The following is a 25,411-nucleotide window of genomic DNA, read 5'->3' as shown; positions in this document are numbered from 1 at the left end:
CAAATATTTACAAAAATGTGAGGGGTTTACTCACTTTTGTGATATACTGTATATATGTGTGTGTGTGTGTGTGTGTGTTTAACACTTTTTTGGTTACTACATGATTCCATATGTGTTATTTCATAGTTTTGACATCTTCACTACTTTTCTACAATTTAGAAAATAGTACAAAATAAAAACCCTGGAATGAGTAGCTGTGTCCAAACTTTTGACTGGTACTATATACACCGCTCAAAAAAATAAAGGGAACACTTAAACAACACAATATAACTCCAAGTCAATCACACTTCTGTGAAATCAAACTGTCCACTTAGGAAGCAACACTGATTGACAATAAATTTCACATGCTGTTGTGCAAATGGAATAGACAACAGGTGGAAATTATAGGCAATTAGCAAGACACCCCCAATAAAGGAGTGGTTCTGCAGGTGGTGACCACAGACCACTTCTGTTCCTGTGCTTCCTGGCTGATGTTTTGGTCACTTTTGAATGCTGGCGGTGCTTTCACTCTAGTGGTAGCATGAGACGGAGTCTATAACCCACACAAGTGGCTCAGGTAGTGCAGCTCATCCAGGATGACACATCAATGCGAGCTGTGGCAAGAAGGTTTGCTGTGTCTGTCAGCGCAGTGTCCAGAGCATGGAGGCACTACCAAGAGACAGGCCAGTACATCAGGAGACGTGGAGGAGGCCGTAGGAGGGCAACAACCCAGCAGCAGGACCGCTACCTCCGCCTTTGTGCAAGGAGGAGCAGGAGGAGCACTGCCAGAGCCCTGCAAAATGACCTCCAGCAGGCCACAAACGTGCATGTGTCTGCTCAAACGGTCAGAAACAGACTCCATGTGGGTGGTATGAGGGCCCGACGTCCACAGGTGGGGGTTGTGCTTACAGCCCAACACCGTGCAGGACGTTTTTCATTTGTCAGAGAACACCAAGATTGGCAAACTCGCCACTGGCGCCCTGTGCTCTTCAAAGATGAAAGTAGGTTCACACTGAGCACATGTGACAGATGTGACAGTCTGGAGACGCCGTGGAGAACGTTCTGCTGCCTGCAACATCCTCCAGCATGACCGGTTTGGCGGTGGGTCAGTCATGGTGTGGGGTGGCATTTCTTTTGGGGGGCCGCACAGCCCTCCATGTGCTCGCCAGAGGTAGCCTGACTGCCATTAGGTCCCGAGATGAGCTCCTCAGACCCCTTGTGAGACCATATGCTGGTGCGGTTGGCCCTGGGTTCCTCCTAATGCAAGACAATGCTAGACCTCATGTGGCTGGAGTGTGTCAGCAGTTCCTGCAAGAGGAAGGCATTGATGCTATGGACTGGCCCGCCCGTTCCCCAGACCTGAATCCAATTGAGCACATCTGGGACATCATGTCTCGCTCCATCCACCAACGCCATGTTGCACCACACAGTGTCCAGGAGTTGGTGATGCTTTAGTCCAGGTCTGGGAGGAGATCCCTCAGGAGACCATCCGCCACCTCATCAGGAGCATGCCCAGGCATTGTAGTGAGGTCATACAGGCACGTGGAGGCCACACACACTACTGAGCCTCATTTTGACTTGTTTTAAGGACATTACATCGAAGTTGGATCAGCCTATAGTGTGGTTTTCCACTTTAATTTTGAGTGTGACTCCAAATCCAGACCTCCATGGGTTGATAAATTTGATTTCCATTGATAATTTTTGTGTGATTTTGTTGTCAGCACATTCAACTATGTAAAGAAAAAAGTATTTAATAAGAATATTTCATTCATTCAGATCTAGGATGTGTTATTTTAGTGTTCCCTTTATTTTTTTGAGCAGTGTATATAGAAAGCAAGTTGTTGGTACTCCCCTGAGTTTCTCCTGGTCAGGTTCAAATGTAGCCATATACTGTTAAGAGATTGCTGTATAACATGGCCCTGTTTAGGTCACAAGGTCCGGAAAAACAACTGGACCTTGTCGTTAGCCATCCTAGAATTATAACTCCTATGAGAGGACACACAGGCAGAAACAACAAGACAGCATGCCAGTACACGTAGCAACAATGAAAAGCACCACAGTACACGTCGTGCTACATGATGTCCCTGTTCACACTCAGGCTCCCAGATGTGTCAGCTCGACGGTTAACTTGAAAATGAAGAACCTATACAGCTGGTCTAAACCCATGACCCCTCAGGACCCCGACACATTACACTCAATCCCCCATCTCTCTCTCTCTTTTGCTCGCTCTCTCTCTTTCTTCTCTTTCTCTGTTTGTCTTTCTATCTCTCGCTGTCGCTCCCTCATTCCGTCCCTTTTTACCCCCTCTCCCTCCCTCCTCCCTCTCTCTGTCTGTTGCCGTCTCGCTCTCCTCTCTCTTGTGTGAATCAGGCAATTTAGCCTCTATTGACCTCTCCATACCAAACAAATCCACTATAAAGGACGCACAACCTTTTGGTTGGCAGATTTCCCACATAACTCGTGTTTATTCCCCATTCTCACCACACAATACACAAAGACTGCTGAACACTAAACAGCCTTCAATTATGAAACAAGTAGCTCTGGAACTGAACGGCAACAGCTATTTCTACTAGACTATGGACAAAAAGCTGGAAGGAATCACAGATCTCCTCAAAACCTTTAGGGTTAGAGGATTTAATTACGTAAATAATCAAAGACTATCTTCACAAAACAGTTTTATTTTTTCAAAGATTTGAGTTTTCAAACCTTCACATCCTCTCTTTCAATATTCAACTGTGTACCATGAAAGGGACAGTGATGTTTGATTTGTACTGTATGACATGATATACAGTAGTGATGGGGTGGAAGAAAATCACTACAGCTTCATATTGCAATATTATTTTTGGAAGATATTATATAGAGTAATTATACACACTGAACAAAAATATAAATGCAACATGCAACAATTTCATTAGATTTGACTGAATTACCGTTCATATAAGGAAATCAGTCAATTGAAATCAATTAAACCCCTAATCTATGGATTTCACATGACTGGGAATACAGATATGTATCTGTTGGTCACAAAAAAAAAGTAGGGGTCGTGGACCAGAAAACGAGTCTGTGTCTGGTCTGACAACCATTTGCCTCGTGAAGTGCGACACATCTGATTCTCATAGAGTTGATCAGGTTGTTGACTGTGGCCTGTGGAATGTTGTCCCACTCCTCTTCAATAGCTGTGCGAAGTTGCTGGATATTTGTGGGAACTGGAAGACGCTGTCATATGCGTAGATCCATGGCATCCCAAATATGCTCAATGGGTGACTTGTCTGGTGAGTATGCAGGCCATAGAAGAACAGGGACATTTTCAGCTTGAAGGGTGGTTCTATGTGGAACCATAATGACTCAAAAAACTCTTTGAGCTCTTCAATGGTTCCTTTTAGTTCACAAAAGGGTTCTTTAAGTGATAATTCAAATGTGGGGGAGGTGGGTCATTAGAATATTTTGAGGCTTGGTTTTGCACACAGCTCTTTCTAAATTTTATTATATGCGATTTTTTAAATGTTCATTTAATTTTCTTTCTCCCCTCCATACAAAAACCTATACACACAAAGAATGACTACATCTAATCTGCTCAGATCCGCATGCTAACACTCCCATCCCTACTTCCGGAATTATTGTTTGCCACACCTCTGTATGTGAAATCGTGAGTGAGTTTCATTCCAGTTTATCTATGTGTTGTGGTATACCACTACATGTTATATATGATGATGGCCAGGGATGACCTCAGAGACCCCCAGCTGCTCCAGCGGTAGCTTACTTAATTCAATTGGTCAATTAACACATTATTAATAACACCTGTGGAAATGTAACAATATAGTATGGCAGAACAGAATTTATTACTTTCTTCAAAGGATTCTCCAAAGAACCTTTCAGAATGAGAAAGGTTCTTTATATAGCCATTATCAATAACCCTTTTTTTGGTGCAAGGACAACAACCTCTCCCTCAATGTGATCAAGACAAAGGAGATGATTGTGGACAACAGGAAAAGGAGGACAGAGGACGCCCCCATTCTCATCGACAGGGCTGAAGTGGAGCAGGTTGAGAGCTTCAAGTTCCTTGGCGTACACATCAGCAACAAACTAACATGGTCCAAGCACACCAAGACAGTCGGGAAGAGGGCACGACAAAACCTATTCCCCCTCAGGAGACTGAAAAGATTTGGCATGTGTCCTCAGATCCCCAGAAGGTTCCACAGCTGCACCATCGAGAGCATGGTTGCATCACTGCCTGGTATGGCAACTGCTCGGTCTCCAACCGCAAGGCACTACAGAGGGTAGTGCGAAATGCCCAGTAAATCACTGGGGCCAAGCTTCCTGACATCCAGGACCTCTACACCAGGCGGTGTCAGAGGAAGGCCCTAAAAATTGTCAAAGACTCCAGCCACCCTAGTCATAGACTGTTCTCTCTGCTACCACACAGCAAGCTATACCAGAGTTCCAAGTCTAGGTCGAAGAGGCTCCTAAATAGCTTCTACCCCCAAGGACTCCTGAACAGCTAATCAAATGGCTACCCAGACTATCTGTTATTATCTATGCATAGTCACTTCAGTTTTCCACAATTGTTTACACATTTGCTGAATATTTGTCCCATTTTCCCAAAACCACAAATACAAAATTCAAAACTCTACAAATCTCTAGCGAAGCAAACGCTGCATTCAAAACTGTTTTCTCTTTCAAAAATGATTTTTTGCATCCAAATGACACACGCCATATGAATAGATCTGTCTACCAACCAACAACACACTGATGTGCTCAACAGAAAACACTATTATGAATATCCCATCAGTAGGGTTATGCCTTTTGCACTTTTAGTGTTACACTGTAACCGGTTGTAAAAGATTGTTACAGTAATGTGTACATACTCAAATATACATAAATAAACACTCACAAAGGCAATACAGTAACAAAAACAGTGTCATTTATTTCCAACAGGAGAAAACCAGGAACAACTTTCAGTAAGATAAAGGGTTCTCTGTACAAATTTTTTCAAAACTCTAAACACAAAAAGACAAAAACACTTGCAAAATATAAGAAAAAATACATTAGGCTGCATCCTGCCTCCTATTTTGGTCTGGCCACAGCACCTCAGATACATCACAAGAGATGTTCTCCCTGTCTAAACAGCGGGGGAAGATGATGGATCCAGCCGCCTTAAACCCCCACATCAACTTCACCACATGCATCTTCCATTGCCTGGAGTAGAGGCATGCGTGCGAGGGGATGGCGGTCATACACCTATCACCATGCCGAAAAAACCTCTTCAATTGGGTTTAGGAATGGGGAATATGGTGGGAGGTATAGAACAATGAATTGTGGGTGGTCGATGAACCAGTTGTGGACCAGAGCACCCCTCTGGTCCACCCCTATGCTCGGCTGGAATGAGGATTCCATGCAGTGTGTCCAGGAATGAGATGAGAAGGGCAGTGTTGTAGGGACCAAGGTTGGCATGGTGATGGAGGACGCCTTGCGGGCTACCGGCTACGCACATGGTGATATTCCCTCCACACTGTCCAGGGACATTCACAATGGCACCGTGGCCAATAATGTTCCGTCCCGTCCCCTTCTTTTGGCTAGGTTGAAGCCAGCCTCATCAACGTACATATAAACGTGCTGAATTGCAGCAGCATCCAGCTCCAAGACTCTCTGAAACAGACAAGACAATATGTGACATAGACCTAGAGCAGTCAATATGGTTAGACACAATACACTGGATTACAGCACTGTAGTGTGTCTACATAGTGCTGATATGATAGTAAATTCACAGTGTAGTACTTACTTCCACATTTTCAAAGCGCTGCTATTCAACCCTCTCTGAATTTCGCTCAAATGGCACCTTGTAGACCTGTTTCATCCGGATTCGGTTGCGCTGTAATACAAGGTCCAATGTAGACAAGTCCACCTGGTGAATGCTATGTAATATTGTGCTGTCTGCAATTATGCGGTTCTGGATTTCTAGTAGTCTAATGGTATTGTTTGCCACCACCATGTTCACAAGAGCGGTCTCCTGTTCTGGTGTGAACAGCCGGTGTCTTCCACCGTGGCCTGGAGGTCTCTCAGTTCTGCAGAAGATCCACAAATATGATATGATTGATTACAGTAAGCAAAAATAATCTTTTTTCTCTCAATATGAAATGACATTACTGTAACATTGGCCAACAATCACTGAGTAACATAGGCCTACTGATATGTCGGATTGCAGTATACTACAGTATCCATACATAAAGAGTATAGTGTAGATGGTAGAAAACTTACCGGTTCTCATTTCTGAATGTACGGATGATAGACGCAACCGTGTAGCGGCTCAGGTTGGGTTGTACTCTCTGCCCAGCCTCCCTCATACTCAATCCATGGTTTAGCACATGTTCAACCAATGTGGCCCTGATCTCCTTGGAGACAACTGTCCTCCTCCTCCTCCTCCTCCTCCTCCTCTTCTTACTCTCACTCCTTCACCTCTAGCTCTTGCTTCACCATTGACTTCCATTTTCCTCCAAAACAGGAGAGCTCATCTGTGGCCTTTTATAGTGCTAAAGCTCTGATTTCTAAGTGAACAAATCTGCAACTAGTGCTTACACCTGTGAGGAGTGGGTGTTGCCAATTGGTGTAAAGAGCTTGGCATTGTGATTGGCGTTGCTTTCCAAAGGGACTGAAGATATTTTAATTTTGAATGTTGTGCCTAATGTAGAGAACTGAATGTTTTGCAAAATGTGTGATTTAGAATTGAAAACTGAGTGTATAGCAGGAATTGTGCTTTCAATTTTGCAGACTTGGTTTAGGTATTTGGTACTTGAGCTTCAGGTTTCGGTAATAGCGTTTCAAGTTCCAATTTTAATGTGTAAACAATTAGGTAAAACGGTAAATATTCTGCTGAGATTTTCTATATGTTTCAATCTGGTTACTGCAGAAATACACGACATTTCCATCATTCTGTTTTGAATGTGTTTTTAACAGTTTTGGAAACAGTGTGTTAGCATTTGAAAACATGCTGCAAATATATAGTTTTTGCAGGTGGTGGAGTATGAATGACAAAAGAGTTCGGAGAACGTGGTCATTGAATGCATTTTGTGTGAAAGCAATGAAAAATGATTCACAGTTTGATCCACATACACTGTTCTGTTCAGTGTTCTGAACCTACACTGTTCTGATCTGTTTCAGTGCATGTTAGCGATTCCAAAAAAACTGTAAAGCCTCCCGTTATGTTAAAAATGCATATAAAAATGATTCCATGATCTCCATAATGACACAGAGTAGTAATAAACAGAATGATTGACTGTGGTAATAGCTCCTGTACAGGCTGTAAATCCAGGCCGCACTGCGTATTTCAAAAGTAACAACGGGTAAACTGTTAAACGTTCCATGTTCCTCCTCTGCTCTGAATTCCTAGGGTCTCTATTAAGTGTGAGTGATGCTCCGGCTCCAGCTGTATCCCAGAGCCGCCGAGAGTCCGGTCAGAGTCAGAGAGGATGAGAGAAACGAAGAGGAGGTGCAGGTTTCCAGGGGCCCCCAGCGGTCTTGACCCAGTTAAGACGGGTTCTGTGACTGATGAACGACGCAGAGACCAGCACAGCCTCTATTGAGACAGTGAATGAGGGAGCTGTGTGTGTGTGTGTGTGTGTGTGTGTGTGTGTGTGTGTGTGTGTGTGTGTGTGTGTGTGTGTGTGTGTGTGTGTGTGTGTGTAGCACCACAGGGAGGGAGAGCATTAGGGTCTATATGTCTCATGATTGGTTGAGCGGTTGTGTTGTGCATCCCCAGTCAGCACGGATGTCGATTTCTGATCTTTTAACTTCGCCCTGAACGCTTTTGTTGGGTAAGTAGGAATGGATCAGAATGCATCATTCCCCCCTGCTTGGAAAGTTTTCAGTTAAAGATATAAATCTGATCTGATTCGTGGACACATACAAACACACACAGACACAGACACAGACACAGACACAGACACAGACACACACACACACACACACACACACACACACACACACACACACACACACACACACACAGCCGTAGCGCGTCACAAAGCACAAAAGAAAAGCTATAACATGCTTCCCTAGTTAAAGTTCAAGACACATCTCAAAACTTTCCACTCAAGTCCAACTATGTCAATACTCCTTACCTCTGAAGCCCCCTGTCAATTGTCTCTGTCTGAATCTCTGAAAGGCCCATTGAGGTTAATGAACAGAAGCAGTAGATAGACACAGAAAAACAAGAACAGACTGATTAAAACTTGGCTAACGTGGCAGAGACCCACAGACACACCATCAACGGCTAATTAGGATAATTGGATATGCCCACCACACAAAGATGACATCTCGTAATTATCCCAAAAGGACGCCTAGAAGCACTGAGAGGGAATGTGTGTGCCCGTGTGTTTCTGCATGCAATGCATGCATGCATGCATGAGTGTGCTTGTGTGTGTGTGTGTGTGTGTGTGTGTGTGTGTGTGTGTGTGCGTGTGTGTAACAGACCAGATAATGCCTGTAGCCCAGAGTAAGCCAACCAGAGAGTTTTCTAACTTGACATTTAGAAGGATCAGTCTGGATCAATAGGAAAGGCTAGGGAAACAACGGGCCACAGGTGTGTTGATGGTTAAAAGAGGAGGGGAAACAGTCTGGTTATGACTTTCCCGATCTGCGAACTCTGACCGATTTCTATACACATAGATTGGAAACAACACCGCTCAAGTCAGGAAGGGATTGAGGGTGTTTTGATGGTAATGGTGATTGTGATGCAGGGGATACGCCCAGACTTACAATGTTAGACGAATAAAAAGACAGCGAATATTAACTGTGGGAAATAAGTCAAGTCAAATTGTATGGGTCACGTACACGTCTTTTTCAGATGTTGTCGCAGGTGCGACGAAATTCATGTGTTTCTAGTGCCAACAGTGCAGTGACACCGAACAATAGAAAACAATACACACAAATCCCTAAAATATAAATGAAGAAAGAAATATCAGAATGAAGATGTGTAGAGCATGGTGTGTATATTCAGTATGGACAGTATATGAATAGAAAAGGTGTATACAGCAGTATTTATATAGGATGAGCCTTGATTAGAATACAGTATATATAGTGGCAAGGAAAAGTATCTGAACCCTTTGGAATTACCTGGATTACTGCATAAATTGGTCATCCAATTTGATCTTATCTTCATCTAAATCACAACAATGGACAAACACAGTCTGCTTAAACTAACAACATACAAACAATTATACGTTTTCATGTCTTTATTGAACACACCGTGTAAACATTCACAGTGCAGGGTGCAAAAAGTATGTGAACCCTTGGATTTATTAACTGGTTGACCCTCCTTTGAGGGTCAACCAGTTAAACGTTTTCTGTGGTTGCGGATCAAACCTGCACAACAGTCATGAGGAATTTTGGACCAACTGTTTCACTTCAGCAATATTATTGGGCTGTCTGGTGTGAACCGATCTCTTGAGGTCATGCCACAGCATCTCAATCGGGTTGAGGTCAGGACTCTGACTGGGCCGCTCCAGAAGACGTATTTTCGTCTGTTGAAGCCATTTTGTTGTTGATTTACTTCTGGGTTTCGGGTCGTCCTGTTGCATCACCCAACTGTTGAGCCTCAATTCGGGGACAGAGAGCCTTACATGATCCTGCACAATGTCTTGATACACTTGGGAATTCATATTTCTGTCGATGATAGCAAGCTGTCCAGGCCCTGAGACAGCAAAGCAGTCCCCAACCATGATGATGATCCTGACTCCAATTAGCTTTTGGAGAAGTAATTAGCCTAGCGATTCACATACTTTTTCCAACCTACACTGTGAATGTTTAAACAATATATTCAATATAGACAAGAAAAATACAATAATGTGTGTGTTATTAGTTTAAGGTCACTGTGTTTGTCTGTTGTTGTGACTTAGATGAAGATCAGATTTAATTTTGTAACCAATTTATGCAGAAATCCAGGTAATTCCAAAAGGTTCACATACGTTTTCTTGCCACTGTACATATGAAGTGGAAATTTGATTTTCCTGGCACCACTCCACCAGGGACTTCGCCTCCTCCCTGTAGGCTATCTCATCATTTCTGTTGTTTCATCAGCGAATGTAATGATTGAGTTCAATATGTGTGTGGTCTCGCTGTCATGGGTGAACAGGGAGTACAGAAGGGGGCTGAGCACATACCCTTGTGGGACCTCCGTGTTTTGGATCAGCATGGTGGAGGTGTTGTTGCGTACCGTCAATACCTGGGGTTGGCTCGTCAGGAAGTGCAGGACAGAGTTGCACGGGGCGGGGTTCAGATCAGGGCCCCGAGCTTAGTGATGAGCTTGGAGGGCAATATGGTGTGGAAAGCTGAGCTGTAGTCGGTTAACAGCATTCTTACAAAGGTATTCCTCTTGTCCAGATGGGATCGGGCAGTGTGCAGTGCGATGGTGATTGCGTAGTCTGTGGATCTGTTGGGGCAGTATACAAATTGTAGTGGGTCTAGGGTGTCATTAAGGTGATATAATCCTTAACTAGCCTCTCAAAGCATTTCATGAGTACAGGAGTGAATGCTACAAGACGATAGTCATTTAGTTCAGTGACCTTCACTTTCTTGGGCACAGGAACAATGTTTGACATCTTGAAGCAAGTGAGAACAACAGACTGGGATAGGGAGATATTGAATATGTCCGTAAACACTCCTGCCAGCTGGTCTGCACATGCTCTGAGGACATGGCTTGGGATGCCATCCGGGCCTCCAGCCTTGAGAGGGTTAAGCCCCTTCAATGTCTTACTCACATCGGCAAACGGAGAATGAGAGCTCACAGTCCTCGTGAGTGGAGGTGGCCCACGTCGGTGGCACTGTGTTTTCCTTGAAGGGGACAAAGGGGTTTAGCTTGTCCGAGAGCAAGGCTTCGGTGTCCGCGACGTGGCTGGCTTTGCCTTTATAATCTGTGATTGTCTGTCACATACACTGAGTGGAAAAAACATTAGGAACACCTTCCTAATATTGAGTTGCCCCCGCTTTGCCCTCAGAACAACTTCAATTCGTTGAGGCATGAACTCTACAAGGTGTCGAAAGCATTCCACAGGGATGGTGGCCATGTCGACTCCTATGCTTCCCACAGTTGTATCAAGTTGGCTGAATGTCCTTGGGTGGGGGAACATTCTTGATACACATGGGAAACTGTGGAAAAACCCAGCAGCGTTGCTGTTCTTGACACACTCAAATCGGTGCGCCTGGCTCCTATTACTATACCCCGTTAAAAGGCACTTACATATTTTCACCATCTGAATGGCACACATACACAATACATGGCTCCATTGCTCATGGCTTAAACATCCTTATTTAACCTGTCTCCTCCCCTTCATCTACACTGAATGAAGAGGATTTAACAGATTATGTAAATAAGGGATCATACCTTTCACCTGGATTCACCTGGCCAGTCTACAGTATGTCATGGAAATTGCAGGTTTTCCTAATGTTTTGTACACTCAGTGTACAGTGCCTTCAGAAAGTATTCATACCCCATGACTTATTCCACATTTTGTTGTGTTACAGCCTGAATTAAAAATGTATACAATTATTTATTTTCTCATCCATCTACACACAATACCCCATAATGACAAAGTGAAAACATGTTTTTAGATTTATTGAAAATTAAATACAGAAATATCAAATTTATGTAAGAATCCACACCCCTGAATAAATACGTTGTAGAAACACTTCCTAGGTAAATCTCTAAGAGCTTTCCACACCAGGATTGAGCAACATTTCCCCATTATTCTTTTCACAATTCTTCATGCTCTGTCAAATTGGTTGTTGATCATAGCTAGCAACCATTTTCAGGTCTTGCCATAGATTTTCAAGTAAATTTAAGTGAAAACTGAAATTCAGCCACTCAGGAACATTCACTGTCTTCTTGGTAAAAAACATTGTAGATTTAGCCATGTGTTTTAGGTTAATGTCCTTCTGAAAGGTGAATTCATCTCCCGGTGTCTGGTGGAAAGCAGACTGAAGCAGGTTTTCCTCTAGGATTTTGCCTGTGCTTAGCTCCATTCTCTTTATTTTCTCTTAGCATTACTATGACATGATGCAGCAACCATCGTGCTTGAAACTATGGAGCGGTACTCAATAATGTGTTGTGTTGGATTTGCCCCAACCTAACACTTTGTAGTCATGACATAAAGTCAATTGCTTTGCCACATTTTTAGCAGTATTACTTTAGTGCCTTGCCGTGGCTAAATCAAATCAAATTGTATTAGTCACATGCACCGAATGCAACAGGTGTTGACCTTACAGTGAAATGCTTACTTATGAGCCCCTAACCAAAAATGCAGTTAAAAAAAATATGGATAAGAATAAGAGATAAAAGTAACAAGTAATTAAAGAGCAGCAGTAAAATAACAATAGCAAGACTATATACAGGGGGGTACTGATACAGAGTCAATGTGCAGGGGCACCGGTTAGTTGAGGTGGTATGTATATGCAGGTAGAGTTATTAAAGTGACTATGCATAGGTAACAACAGAGAGCAGCAGTGGTGTAAAGAGGGGGTAGCCATTTGACTGGATGTGAAGGAGTCTTATGACATGGGGGTAGAAGCTGTTTAGATGCCTCTTGGAACTAGACGTGCTCCGGTACCACTTGGTGCTCCGGTACCACTTGCCATGAGGTAGCAGAGAGAGCAGTCTATGACTAGGGTGGCTGGAGTCTTTGACAATTTTAGTGCCTTCCTCTGACGCACGGCCTGGTATAGAGGTCCTGGATGACAGGAAGCTTGGCCCGGTGATGTACTAGGCTGTACACACTACCCTCTGTGGTGCTTTGCGGTCGGAGACCGAGCAGTTGCCATACCAGGCAGAGATACAACCAGTGAGGATGCTCTCGGTGGTGCAGCTGTGGAACCTTTTGGGGATCTGAGGACCCCTGAGGGAATAGGTTTTGTCGTGCCCTCTTTACGACTGTCTTGGTGTGCTTGAACCATGTTAGTTTGTTGGTGATGTGGACACCAAGGAACTTGAAGCTCTCAACTTGCTCCACTTCAGCTCCATCGATGAGAATGGTGGCGTGCTCGGTCCTCTTTTTCCTGTAGTCTACAATCATCTCCTTTGTCTTGATCACGTTGAAGGAGAGGTTGTTGTCCTGGCACCACGTGGCCAGGTCTCTGACCTCCTCCCTATAGGCTGTCTCAACGTTGTCGGTGATCAGGCATACAACTGTTGTGATATCGGAAAATTTAATGATGGTGTTGGAGTCATGCCTGGCCGTGCAGTCATGAGTAAAAAGGGAGTACAGGAGGGGACCAAGCACACACCCCTGAGGGGCCCCTGTGTTGAGGATCAGCTTGGCGGATGTGTTGTTACCTACCCATACTACCTGGGGGCGGCCCGTCAGGAAGTCCAGGATCCAGTTTCAGAGGGAGATGTTTAGTCACAGGGTCCTTAGCTTATTGATAAGCTTTTAGGGCACTATGGTGTTGACTGGGGTGTAGTAAATGAATAGCGTTCTCACATAGGTGTTCCTTTTGTTCAGGTGAGAAAGGGCAGTGTGGAGTGCAATAGAGATTGCATCATCTGTGGATCTGTTGGGGCGGTATGCAAATTGGAGTGGGTCTAGGGTTTCTGGGATGATGGTGTTGATGTGAGCCATGACCAGCCTTTCAAAGCACTTCATGGCTATAGATGTGAGTGCTACGGGTCTGTAGTTATTTAGGCAGGTTACCTTAGTGTTCTTGGGAACAGGGACTATGGTGGTCTGCTTAAAACATGTTGGTATTACAGACTCGGACAGGGAGAGGTTGAAATGTAATGGTTCGCGCTTTCAGTTTAGCAGGAATGCTGCCATCAATCCACAGTTTTCGATTTGGATAGGTTGTAATCGTCACAGTGGGAACAACGTCCTCTATGCACTTCCTGATAGACTCTGTCACCCGAGTCAGTGCGTACAACAATAAACATATCCCCGTCTGCGTGATCAAAACAATCTTGAAGCATATATTCCAATTGTGCAGACCAGTGATGAACAGTCCTTACCAGGGGTACTTCTGGTTCAAGAAGTAGGGTCTTGTAGCCATCCTGGAAGGGGGAGTAGCAATGGTCAAGTAGCACAGGAGATGTGTTGATACAACTTTGGTAGCGTTGTCCTCAGATTTTCTCGGATTATAGTCCATATGTCTGGTTCCTACTGCGTGAACCCAAACAGTCGCACCATATGGCTTCCTTCCCTCCTTCTACAGCTATGTCTGGACCCCTATGGAGCCTCTGAGTATTTGACACATAACAGCCAATAACAGCCGTCTCACAGTAGGTGTTTAGGCCTTGAGAGGAGCCTGTTATCTGGCCACAACGCAGTGGAGAACCTCAGAGACCACCATGATGAGGTCCATCATGCACTGCGAGAGGTGTTGTTCCGACCAGATTGTAAATAACCTAATCGATATATCATTTGGCATTTGGCTTCTATGGGAGCTTCTCCTTCGGGAATCGACTTTTCCAAACCAAAATGAACCCAATCAATCATGACTCCGTTGAGACCTCCTCGGAGAGAACTACGGAGAGTGGAAGTGATTCTCGATGGCTCCCTCTTGTTTCTCTTTTCCTTTTTCTCTCGTTCAGGTCTCACTCTCCATCTCTCCTTCTCGTTCTTCCTCTCTCTCTCTTACTCTTTCCCTCCATTCCCCTCTCTCCTTCACTATGTGTCAAAGTTAACTTTCCTTTTCTCTTTTTCCCCTGCTCTCATTCCCCATCTCTGTGGTTGAAACCGACAGAGTAGGTAGAGGTAGAGAAAGTAGAGAGCATAGCCACATAGCCAGGCAGTGTTCTGCTCTGATGGCACTTTGTGTTTAAGTGGAGGGCAGAATGTTCCTGTCAGGGCCCTGAGGCTGAGCGGGACTGGCAGGTGTATTATTCTCCCTCGCTCCCTCGTCCCTGGACAAATTCAAAGGCAATGTTACCCAACCACTCGGCAGGAGCCACTCTCTACTCCCTTCCTGCTACTCCCAGACTGAGCCAACTACCTGTCTCAGCAGTGCCTCTGTGTTTGTGTTTCTCTGTCTCTCATAAAACACAAGCAAATACCGCTTCTCTGGTATATATAACAGCATTGCAGTCATCTGCACAAAAATGGAGAGTTTGGGGATATGAATTGTGAAAATGTACTCCCATGACAGTGCTTTTAATACTATGGGAACAAGCAAAGATATCGCAGAGTATGCGGTATTTGGTACTGGTGAATAAAGTCCTACTCAACCATAAGTGTCATAACCATCATTACCAAGATGGCATAGCAGTCAGAAGTTCTGTCACGCCCTGACCTTAGAGAGCTTTTTATGTCTCTATTTTGGTTTGGTCAGGGTGTGATTCAGGTGGGCATTCTATGTTCTATTTTCTATGTTTTGTATTTCTTTGTTTTGGCCGGGTATGGTTCTCAATCAGGGACAGCTGTCTATCGTTGCCTCTGATTGGGAACTATACTTAGCCAGCCCTTTTTCCCACCTGTGATTGTGGCTATGTGCCACAAACAAAGTTAAGCGGCACGGTTGTTTTGTATTGTTTATGTTTTTGTCGGTGTCATCACCTAATAAAAGGAATATGTGCTTTGGTCTATTTCTTACGACGGCCGTGACACGTCCTTTGTCCCATGTATATATATAGTTACATCTTTCTTCGCATATCTTTTATATATGTTTTCTTTTCCAAAAACTCAAGTTCAAAACACTCTCCTGCAACCTGCCTCACCAATTTAAAAAAGAAGTATTATTTACCTAAAATCTGAAATCCCCAATAGAAGCTAGCCAGAAGCTAGCCAGAAGCTAGCCAGAAGCTAGCCAGAAGCTAACCAGTTTACTGGCTAATGTTAGTATTCAGCTATCCTTTAGCTCGAAAAGCTATCGCCAGTTTTGTACAACGCGACTCAGACCAGAACATACCGGGCCTATTTTTCTCTCCATTTCCCCGGATTTCTACCGCAAGCTCTGGACATTTACACCTGGATCTCAAAGCTAGCTAGCTCCTATCCGTGTGACTATTGGCTTACGTCGATTCCGGAGCAAACATCAATTATTCTGGAGCTAGCCAGCTGAAGAGTTCCATCAGCCACTCCTGGGCCACAATCACTTTTCCGGACCCGTTCTACTGCCGATGCGGAGCCCCACCGGGCCTTTACGACTGGACTACCAACGTTATCTGCCCGATGGAGTTTTTCAACTGGCCCCCCATCGGGATGTTACCTGAATGCCCATCTGCGGCCCGCAAATTGTTAGCCGTCTTATCGGTTGCTATCTGAAGGTCTATCAGACAATTTTTTCTTGGGTCACTATAACTATATCTATTTTGCCAATTGGATTGATTCCCTCTACCACACGGTACCCCACTAATCTACCGACGGAAACGCACGAGGTGGCTAAAAACAGACCTCCATCCTATGCTAGCTTGCTACCGATGGCCTGGCTACCTGTCTGAATCGCTGTTACCCCAATCAACCTCACTACTCACTGGACCCTTTTGATCACTCGACTAAGCATGCCTCTCCTTAATGTCAATATGCCTTGTCCATTGCTGTTCTGGTTAGTGTTTATTGGCTTATTTCACTGTAGAGCCTCTAGCCCTGCTCATTATACCTTATCCAACCTTTCTGTTCCACCACCCACACAGGCGATGACATCACCTGGTTTCAATGATGTTTCTAGAGACAATATCTCTCTCATCATCACTCAATACCTAGGTTTACCTCCACTGTATTCACATCCAACCTTTGTCTGGACATTATAGCTTGAAGCTATTTTATCGCCCCCAGAAACCTCCTTTTACTCTCTGTTCCGGACATTCTAGACGACCGATTATCATAGCTTTTAGCTTTTAGCCTTATCCTACTCCTCCTCTGTTCCTCTGGTGATGTAGAGCCCTGCAGTGCCTAGTTCCACTCCTATTCCCCAGGCGCTTTCTTTTGATGACTTCTGTAACCGTAATAGCCTTGGTTTAATGCATGTTAACATTAGAAGCCTCCTCCCTAAGTTTGTTTTATTCACTGCTTTAGCACACTCTGCCAACCCGGATGTTCTAGCCATGTCTGATTCCTGGGTTAGGAAGAACACCAAAAATTCTGAAATCTCCATCCCTTACTACAACATTTTCAGACAAGATAGAATGGTCAAAGGGGGCGGTGTTGCAATCTACTGCAAAGATAGCCTGCAGAGTTCTGTCCTACTATCCAGGTCTGTACCCAAACAATTTGAACTTCTACTCTTAATCCACCTCTCTAAAAACAAGTCTCTCACCTTTGCGCCTGCTATAGACCACCCTCTGCCCCCAGCTGTGCTCTAGACACCATATGTGAACTGATTTCCCCCCATCTATCTTCAGAGCTCGTGCTGCTAGGCGACCTAAACTGGAACATGCTTAACACCCCAGCCAACCTACAATCTAAGCTTGATGCCATCAATCTCACACAAATTATCAATGAACCTACCAGGTACCACCCCAAAGCCGTAAACACGGGCACCCTCATAGATATCATCCTAACCAACCTGCCCTCTAAATACACCTCTGCTGTTTTCAACCAAGATCTCAGCGATCACTGCCTCATTGCCTGCATCCGTAATGGGTCAGCGGTCAAACGACCTCAACTCATCACTGTCAAACGCTCCCTGAAACACTTCAGCAAGCAGGCCTTTCTAATCAACCTGGCCGGGGTATCCTGGAAGGACATTGATCTCATCCCGTCATAGAGGATGCCTGGGTATTTTTTTAAATGCCTTCCTCACCATCTTAAATAAGCATGCCCCATTCAAGAAATTTAGAGCTAGGAACAGATATTGCCATTGGTTCTCTCCAGACCTGACTGCCCTTAACCAACACAAAAACATCCTATGGCGTTCTGCATTAGCATCGGACAACCCCCGTGATATGCAGCTGTTCAGGGAAGCTAGAAACCATTATACACAGGCAGTTAGAAAAGCCAAGTCTAGCTTTTTCAAGCAGAAATTTGCTTCCTGCAACACTAACTCAAAGTTCTGGGACACTGTAAAGTCCATGGAGAATAAGAACACCTCCTCCCAGCTGCCCACTGCACTGAAGATAGGAAACACTGTCACCACTGATAAATCCACTATAATTGAGAATTTCAACAAGCATTTTTCTACGGCTGGCCATGCTTTCCACCTGGCTACCCCTACACCGGTCAACAGCACTGCACCCCCCACAGCAACTTGCCCAAGCCTTCCCCATTTCTTCTTCTCCCAAATCCAGTCAGCTGATGTTCTGAAAGAGCTGCAAAATGTGGACCCCTACAAATCAGCCGGGCTAGACAATCTGGACCCTTGCTGTCTAAAATTATCTGCCGAAATTATTGCAACAAGCCTGTTCAACCTCTCTTTCGTGTCGTGTGAGATTCCCAAAGATTGGAAAGCAGCTGCGGTCATCCCCCTCTTCAAAGGGGGGGACACTCTTGACCCAAACTGCTACAGACCTATATCTATCGTACCCTGCCTTTCTAAGGTCATCGAAAGCCAAGTCAACAAACTTTAGGACCATTTTGAATCCCATCATACCTTCTCCGCTATGCAATCTGGTTTCAGAGCTGGTCATGGGTGCACCTCAGCCACGCTCAAGGTCCTAAACGATATCTTAACCGCCATTGATAAGAAACAATACTGTGCAGCCGTATTCATTGACCTGGCCAAGGCTTTCGTCAATCACTACATCCTCATCGGCAGACTCGATAGCCTTGGTTTCTCAAATGATTGCCTTGCCTGGTTCACCAACTACTTTTCTGATAGAGTTCAGTGTGTCAAATCGGAGGGCCTGTTGTCCGGGCCTCTGGCAGTCTCTATGGGGGTGCCACAGGGTTCAATTCTTGGACCAACTCTCTTCTCTGTATACATCAATGATGTCGCTCTTGCTGCTGGTGAGTCCACCTCTACGCAGACGACACCATTCTGTATACTTTTGGTGTTAACAACCCTCCAGACGAGCTTCAATGCCATACAACTCTTCTTCCGTGGGCTCCAATTGCTCTTAAATACAAGTAAAAACTAAATGCATGCTCTTCAACCGATCGCTGCTTGCACCTGCCCGCCCGTCCAACATCACTACTCTGGACGGTTCTGACATAGAATATGTGGACAACTCCAAATACCGAGGTGTCTTGTTACACTGTAAACTCTCCTTCCAGACTCACATCAAATATCTCCAATCCAAAGGTAAATCTAGAATTGGCTTCCTATTTCGCAACAAAACATCCTTCACTCATGCAGCCAAACATACCCTTGTAAATCTGACCATCCAACCGATCCGGCTCCAGGTCATCTACAAGACCCTGCTAGGTAAAGTCCCCCCTTATCTCAGCATGCTGGTAACCATAGCTGCACCCACCTGTAGCACACGCTCCAGCAGATATATCTCTCTGGTCACCCCCAAAACCAATTCTTCATTTGGCCGCCTCTCCTTCCAGTTCTCTCCTGCCAATGACTGGAACGAACTACAAAAATCTCTGAAACTGGAAACACTTTTCTCCCTCACTAGCTTTAAGCACCAGCTATCAGAGCAGCTCACAGATGATTGCACCTGTACATAGCCCATCTATAATTTAGCCCAAACAACTACCTCTCCCCCTACTGTCTTTATTTATTTAGCTCCTTTGCACCCCATTATTTCTATCTCTACTTTGCACATTCTTCCACTGCAAATCTACCATTCCAGTGTTTTACTTGCTATATTTGATTTACTTCGCCACCATGGCCTTTTTTTTTGCCTTTACCTCCCTTATCTCACCTCATTTGCTCACATTGTATATCAACTTATTTTTCTACTGTATTATTGACTGTATGTCTGTTTTACTCCATGTGTAACTCTGTGTTGTTGTATGTATCGAACTGCTTTGCTTTATCTTGGCCAGGTCGCAATTGTAAATGAGAACTTGTTCTCAACTTGCCTACCTGGTTAAATAAAGGTGAAATCAAATCCATTTTTAAAAAAGTGCCCTGCATCGTGAGTATTCCTGCATTCAGCGCAGATGTTAAGTGAGTGAAATTGCTGCTATTTGCTTGTTTAGTCAATACAGGCGAATCAAGGCTTGCACCCTTTAGAGGTAAGCAAGTTCACGTGGTGTTCAGTGTCAAATTGCCTATACGTCATCAAGGACTGATAGTAGCTGAAATGCTTGGTAAACAAACACACACACCCACGCACACACACACACACTTGGTGTAGCTCATCAGACCCAAGGCGTTCATAGTAAATCAACCAACACCAACATAACAGACTTCAGATCCATTCTAAAATGCTAATTCCGGAGATTCTCGTTTCCCTTCCCAGTTGCCCTGGTAACACATCCACAATCGTCTATGCTTGCCACTGACAGAAACTCAGCTCTCGCTGAGAAAAAGGAACTTCAGCCACATTATGGCAAATATGCCGAAACCTGTTGGTTTTTATAATAATGCATGCATACATTTTCACATATAGGTGGCCCCAGCAGGAATCAAACACACGACCTTTGGGGATGCAAGCTCTATGCTCTAACAACTGAGCCACACAGGATCATATTCACTGTCCTCCAAGACTTGCCAAATGCCTCCTGCACAACCAGATTGTTCTCTAATTCTAGCTGCTTGATTAGACTGCAAGGTTCTCCCGTTAACAGGAATTTCAACACAACAACCATCATTTCAGCCACTTCATTCATTGTGACAGATTAAAGAAAGAACTACATTTGTGTAAAAGACAGAAACTATGTGGTGTACAGTAGATGTCGGTCTCTGGTGGATGGCTGGCTCCCTTGGGCGACATGTTCCTATTCATGTTCAGTTTGCTCTGTCTCACAACGACATAACAGGCTTCTACAGGTACTGTAGTATTCTCCTGCTAAAACAGTCTCTCTGCTCTGTTCTCCTCAGAACTAACACATTCTCAGGCTGTGTCCAAAACGGCACCGTATTCCCTACAATAGTGCCCTACCTTTGACCAGAGCCCTATGAGCCCTGGTCAAACGTGGTGCACTATATTTCTTTAAACCAACATCATCCCTATGTTGTATACAGTGAATCTGATTTCCACCATAGTCATCCAAGGCTTTGATTTAAGATCAGACCCCTTCTCATATGCTATGATATTCTTCCATCTATTACATTTTATGCTTGGTGGGATGAGTGTTTCACTATAAAGGAAATCAATTGTGGATTCTAAGAGTGAGACTTCGTCCCAAACGGCACCGTATTCCCTACAATAGGGCCCTACCTTTTACCAGAGGACTGTGAGTCCTGGTCAAAAGTAGTGCACTATATAGGGAAAAGGGTGCCATTTGAGTCTCACTCTTAGAATCCATAATTTATTTCCTTTACAGTGAAACACTCATCCCACCAAGCATATAATAAATGGAAGAATATCATAGCATATGAGAAGGGGTCTGATCTTAAATCAAATCCTTGGATGACTATGGTGGAAATCAGATTCACTGTATAAAACATGATATTGGTTTAAAGAAGAAAATGATTTACTTGTATAATGTTGGAATTGCAAATGTATTCATTACACATATCTTTCCAATATACTCTATGTATAATATACTGAATGCGATAGTGCCATGGAGTACTTAATAGTCACAATCTGTGTGATTGTGTTTGTGTGCCCACGTACATGCGTGTGTGTGTAGGATAACCTTCCTCTGTCATTATCTCTGTAATGGGGCTACGTATGGCAGAGAACATGTTGCTCATCAATAGCATTCAAGTCATCATGCAAATGAGATCATTAATATTAATGATGGGTGTAATTCCTTCATGGCTGCCTCACAGCTGGGCTCCGCACACACAGATACTCACACACACACAAATGCACACACGCACACAGGCACACACTCATGCATGAAAGTACACAAGCATCCGCACACACACTCACAACATACACACACACACACACAGGCACAATGACAATGTTTGACCGTGTGTATTCCCTGTGTTGATGTCGGCCCAGTCCGGTGCTGTGGCATTTTTGGATAAGCTAGCAGTTCCTTTTGGATGGGAGACATTTTGGGGATGAGAGGGGATGATAAAGTAGTTGAACCGGTGCTAATTGTAGCAATGATGTTGGTGTTCAGTGAATATGTGATGTGGGGTGTGATCGGATGTGTCATTGCTGTAGCTACAGCGCTAAAGCATCATGAGTCACAATATTCACTGACAGTGGTATCAGTTTGATGGCAGAGTGAGACACTTTCTGTTTTGAGAGAACATTAAGGTCCACTGTTCTCTGAAGAGGGGAAAGTAGAAAATGAAAATGAAGAGTGGCCTCTTCTCCATCACTATGGCCATCAACATCACTCACTCCGTGACTATTTGTCGAACACACATGGCTGTAGCTGTGTCTAGGGTGACTAACAACAATGTAGGCGGCTCCAATTTGGGTTTGTGACCCATTTTCACAGCTGGGTTTTAAGTGGGCTATATCCAGGATATATCCAGGTTAAGTGCTCTATACAGGGAGCAAGTCTCTGAGCGTTAAAACCTATCGCCTCAGCGTCAGACAGCTGCAGAACCCTGAGTTCATTGCCCTACAGGCTTATAGTAAATCACCACTAATGAGGATCCTAATAAATACCAAATACCAACCTCTCTGTCAACCTAACCCTGTATCTAACACCCTATAACTCTTGCATCCCATCTCTCAATCTACACTCTGTATGAGGAATCAATGCTACAGTGTGGTTCTTCTGCCTACACTTTCCAGAAGGCACTGACCTGCTCTAAGATCAGCTTTCTCTTCACCCAAATGCTAACCTAAAACATTGAGGGACTCAACACAACCCTGACCACAGATATGCATGATCAAGCAACTTCACGCTATTCCAGATGGCAGGGGGACTCACACTCCGTGCTGCGAATGAACCTAAATAAAGAAATACCATAAGAGGCAACTTTCTCTACACACCCCATGCTGTGAAGTCACTTCCTGTGACACCTACAGATCTGGCATCTTAAACTGATCGCCGTTTTGTTGCAGAAAGTTAGCCTTCTTCACAAGAAAATGTAAATGGACACAAAAAGGCTTTATGATTTACATAAATGCAACAGAAAGCCGCGGAAACCTTTTCTCTTCATGCGGGGGCAGTCGAGAGCATTCACTCATATTCAAGTGAAAGAATTTGCATTCTGCAGGAACGTGATGGCCGAGTCAGATCCTGGTGCTACAGAAATATGTTCCTCTTGTACCAATAGGGGTCACATTAAGATGCCACATATGTAAACACACACACTGCCACCTCGGCCTAGTCATGCTCTGCACTGAGTCAGTTAGTTATTAAAATAGGCTCATGCTCAGTACTCGGTACACTCACTGTAATTCAATGAGAGAGAAGGAGCTCTAGTCTCAGAACTATATTAAGCCTTAGTGATTTATCCTCCGCTCTTGTGAAGGATACATTGTTTGTATTCATCCTACATTTTATTTTTCTACACGCGGCTTGTCACTCCTGTGCTAATATAAATATATATACATTTTTCCTTCTCCATACAGTGCCCTGTAACAAGCTCCTACAAAAAAAAACTTAAGGGTGAAAAGGGTACCAAGGACCAGGGTTGCATCCCATAGGGAACCCTATTCCCAATAAGTAGTGCACTACTTTCATACCAGGACCTGGGGCTCTGGTCAAAAGAAGTGCACTGCATAGGAAATAGGGTGCCACTTGTGATACAGAGGAGGTGTGTGAAGGGACGGATAATGATGTATGCCATCCGGGTGCACTGAGGGACTGAATAGGGTTCAGCAAGCGTTAGTATTTCTGATGGAGCTAGCAGCTAGCAGCTAGCTGTACCATCCCAAGGACATCACTTCCAATTCTTTGCAGGGCTTCACAGAACAATTAGATGAGAAGAGGATACAACAGTGGGTTGGGTTGTTCCTCCGCATACCGCATGACTCACACTCACACCCTGGTACAGAGACAAGCACGTACAAACACACACACACACACACACACACACACACAGTCTCCGACACGGATGTGCACGCACACACACACAAAAACGCATCAGAGGCCCTCTTCAGATCCACCCAACATATCCTTTCCGATGTGTTTCATTGGGGAGACAGGGAAACAAACTTTGCCTTCCTATCTCCCTCCTTCAAAACACACACACACATACACACACACACTTTTCTATCCTTCTCCCTCACCTAGCTCATTTCACTGGTATATCCAGCCCACTGAACACGGCTGCACTCAAACATCTCCAGCAGTTACAGGTGGCGGGGAAATAATAGCCCAATGCTACACACCACATTCATTATTAATAAACGAGACATGTTCAACCCGAGCCAATAAAAGGTATATTTACACAATACAAAACACATTGACAGAAAGAAAAGATGACTGCATAGCATTACTAGAGGATTATTTCCCTAACTCACCAAATATAAACAAAAGAAATAACACCACATTGGCTGCCTAATGATGTGTCTTATCGTCTCAGTCGCAGTGGCTCAGCTCACTTGCTATCCTTGTCTCTTTTACCGCTTTAACGAGCGGAAATAACAAAGAATCTCATTGGTCTAATTGTTGTATCCACACAGCCAACATTACAATTCCAGGCATTACTCAAGAACTACCTACCTTCACATTAGCTGGAGGTTGGAATTTAAATATCATAGACACTTGCCAAATGCACACACGCACACACACACACACGCACTATTCACTTTCTCTGCATGTCCTCTGCAGTCAAAAACCTCAGCAGCAGACATCCATGACACTCAGCTGTGCTTAACGCCATGTTGCCAGTCCATCATGGCTGACTAGCCCCTGCTGTAGAAACACAACCAGCAACCCACTGCTTTTTTCTTCCAATTTCCTCTTATCAACCACACGTTCCAGGAAACAGGACCTGCAATCACACTGCAATGGAAAATGACCGAGAAACGAATGAGTTGAACTGTACATACAGAAGATAGAGGAGAGGGAGAGAAAGGAAGAGAGTGAAAGAATCCCGGGGGGGAAAAAAATGGTGTCTGTAAAATGTCAAATGGAGCTGAAGCTTTTAGGGGTAAAAGAAAGTAGAGCCATAGGGAGGAATTATTAATTGTTCATGCCACGTGGCCTTCAAAACAGACACATGGAGGAGCAGCGGGCCTGGCGTTTAGGCGCACTGCAGCACGCCACAGAGAGAGGGAGAGAGAGGGAAGGAGAGAGAGAGGATGTGGAGGAAAGAAGCCCCACTCTGGGGGTTCATTACCAGCAGAAGAAGTGTCAGAGAGGGAGGGAGGGTGAGAGATGTAAGGAGGGAGAAGATGAGAGAGGGCAGAGAGAGAGATAGAAAGCAGTGGACAGAGAGAAAAGGAGTGGGAGAGGAGAGAGCTGGGAGGGAAGGGCACAGCCAAAGCCGGGTCTGTTAATATTCCCTCCAGAGAGAGAGAGAGAAATGGAGAGAGAGGGAAAGAATCTCTGGAGCATGTGCTGACAATGATGCTCAGAAATGGTTAACACTTAAA

The 25,411-nt window shown here is 44.4% G+C and overlaps 1 protein-coding gene and 1 long non-coding RNA gene across 3 annotated transcripts in view; both read right to left on the bottom strand.

The window, feature by feature from the left end:
* Positions 1-25,411, bottom strand: part of LOC109865044 (chemokine-like protein TAFA-5) — a 165,767-nt gene that overhangs the window by 42,193 nt on the left and 98,163 nt on the right. The window lies entirely within an intron of this gene.
* On the bottom strand, positions 4,881-7,400 carry LOC116355086 (uncharacterized). The gene is made up of 3 exons (XR_004204319.1): positions 6,235-7,400; positions 5,759-6,041; positions 4,881-5,625 (listed from the first exon to the last, which is right to left on the bottom strand). It is a non-coding gene; the product is annotated as an uncharacterized LOC116355086 (long non-coding RNA).

This window comes from Oncorhynchus kisutch, linkage group LG19 (assembly GCF_002021735.2).
Source record: "Oncorhynchus kisutch isolate 150728-3 linkage group LG19, Okis_V2, whole genome shotgun sequence".
In the NCBI taxonomy this organism is placed as follows: domain Eukaryota; kingdom Metazoa; phylum Chordata; class Actinopteri; order Salmoniformes; family Salmonidae; genus Oncorhynchus; species Oncorhynchus kisutch.
The sequence above is the reverse complement of the archived record's forward strand: the minus strand, read 5'-3'. Positions and strand labels throughout refer to the sequence as shown.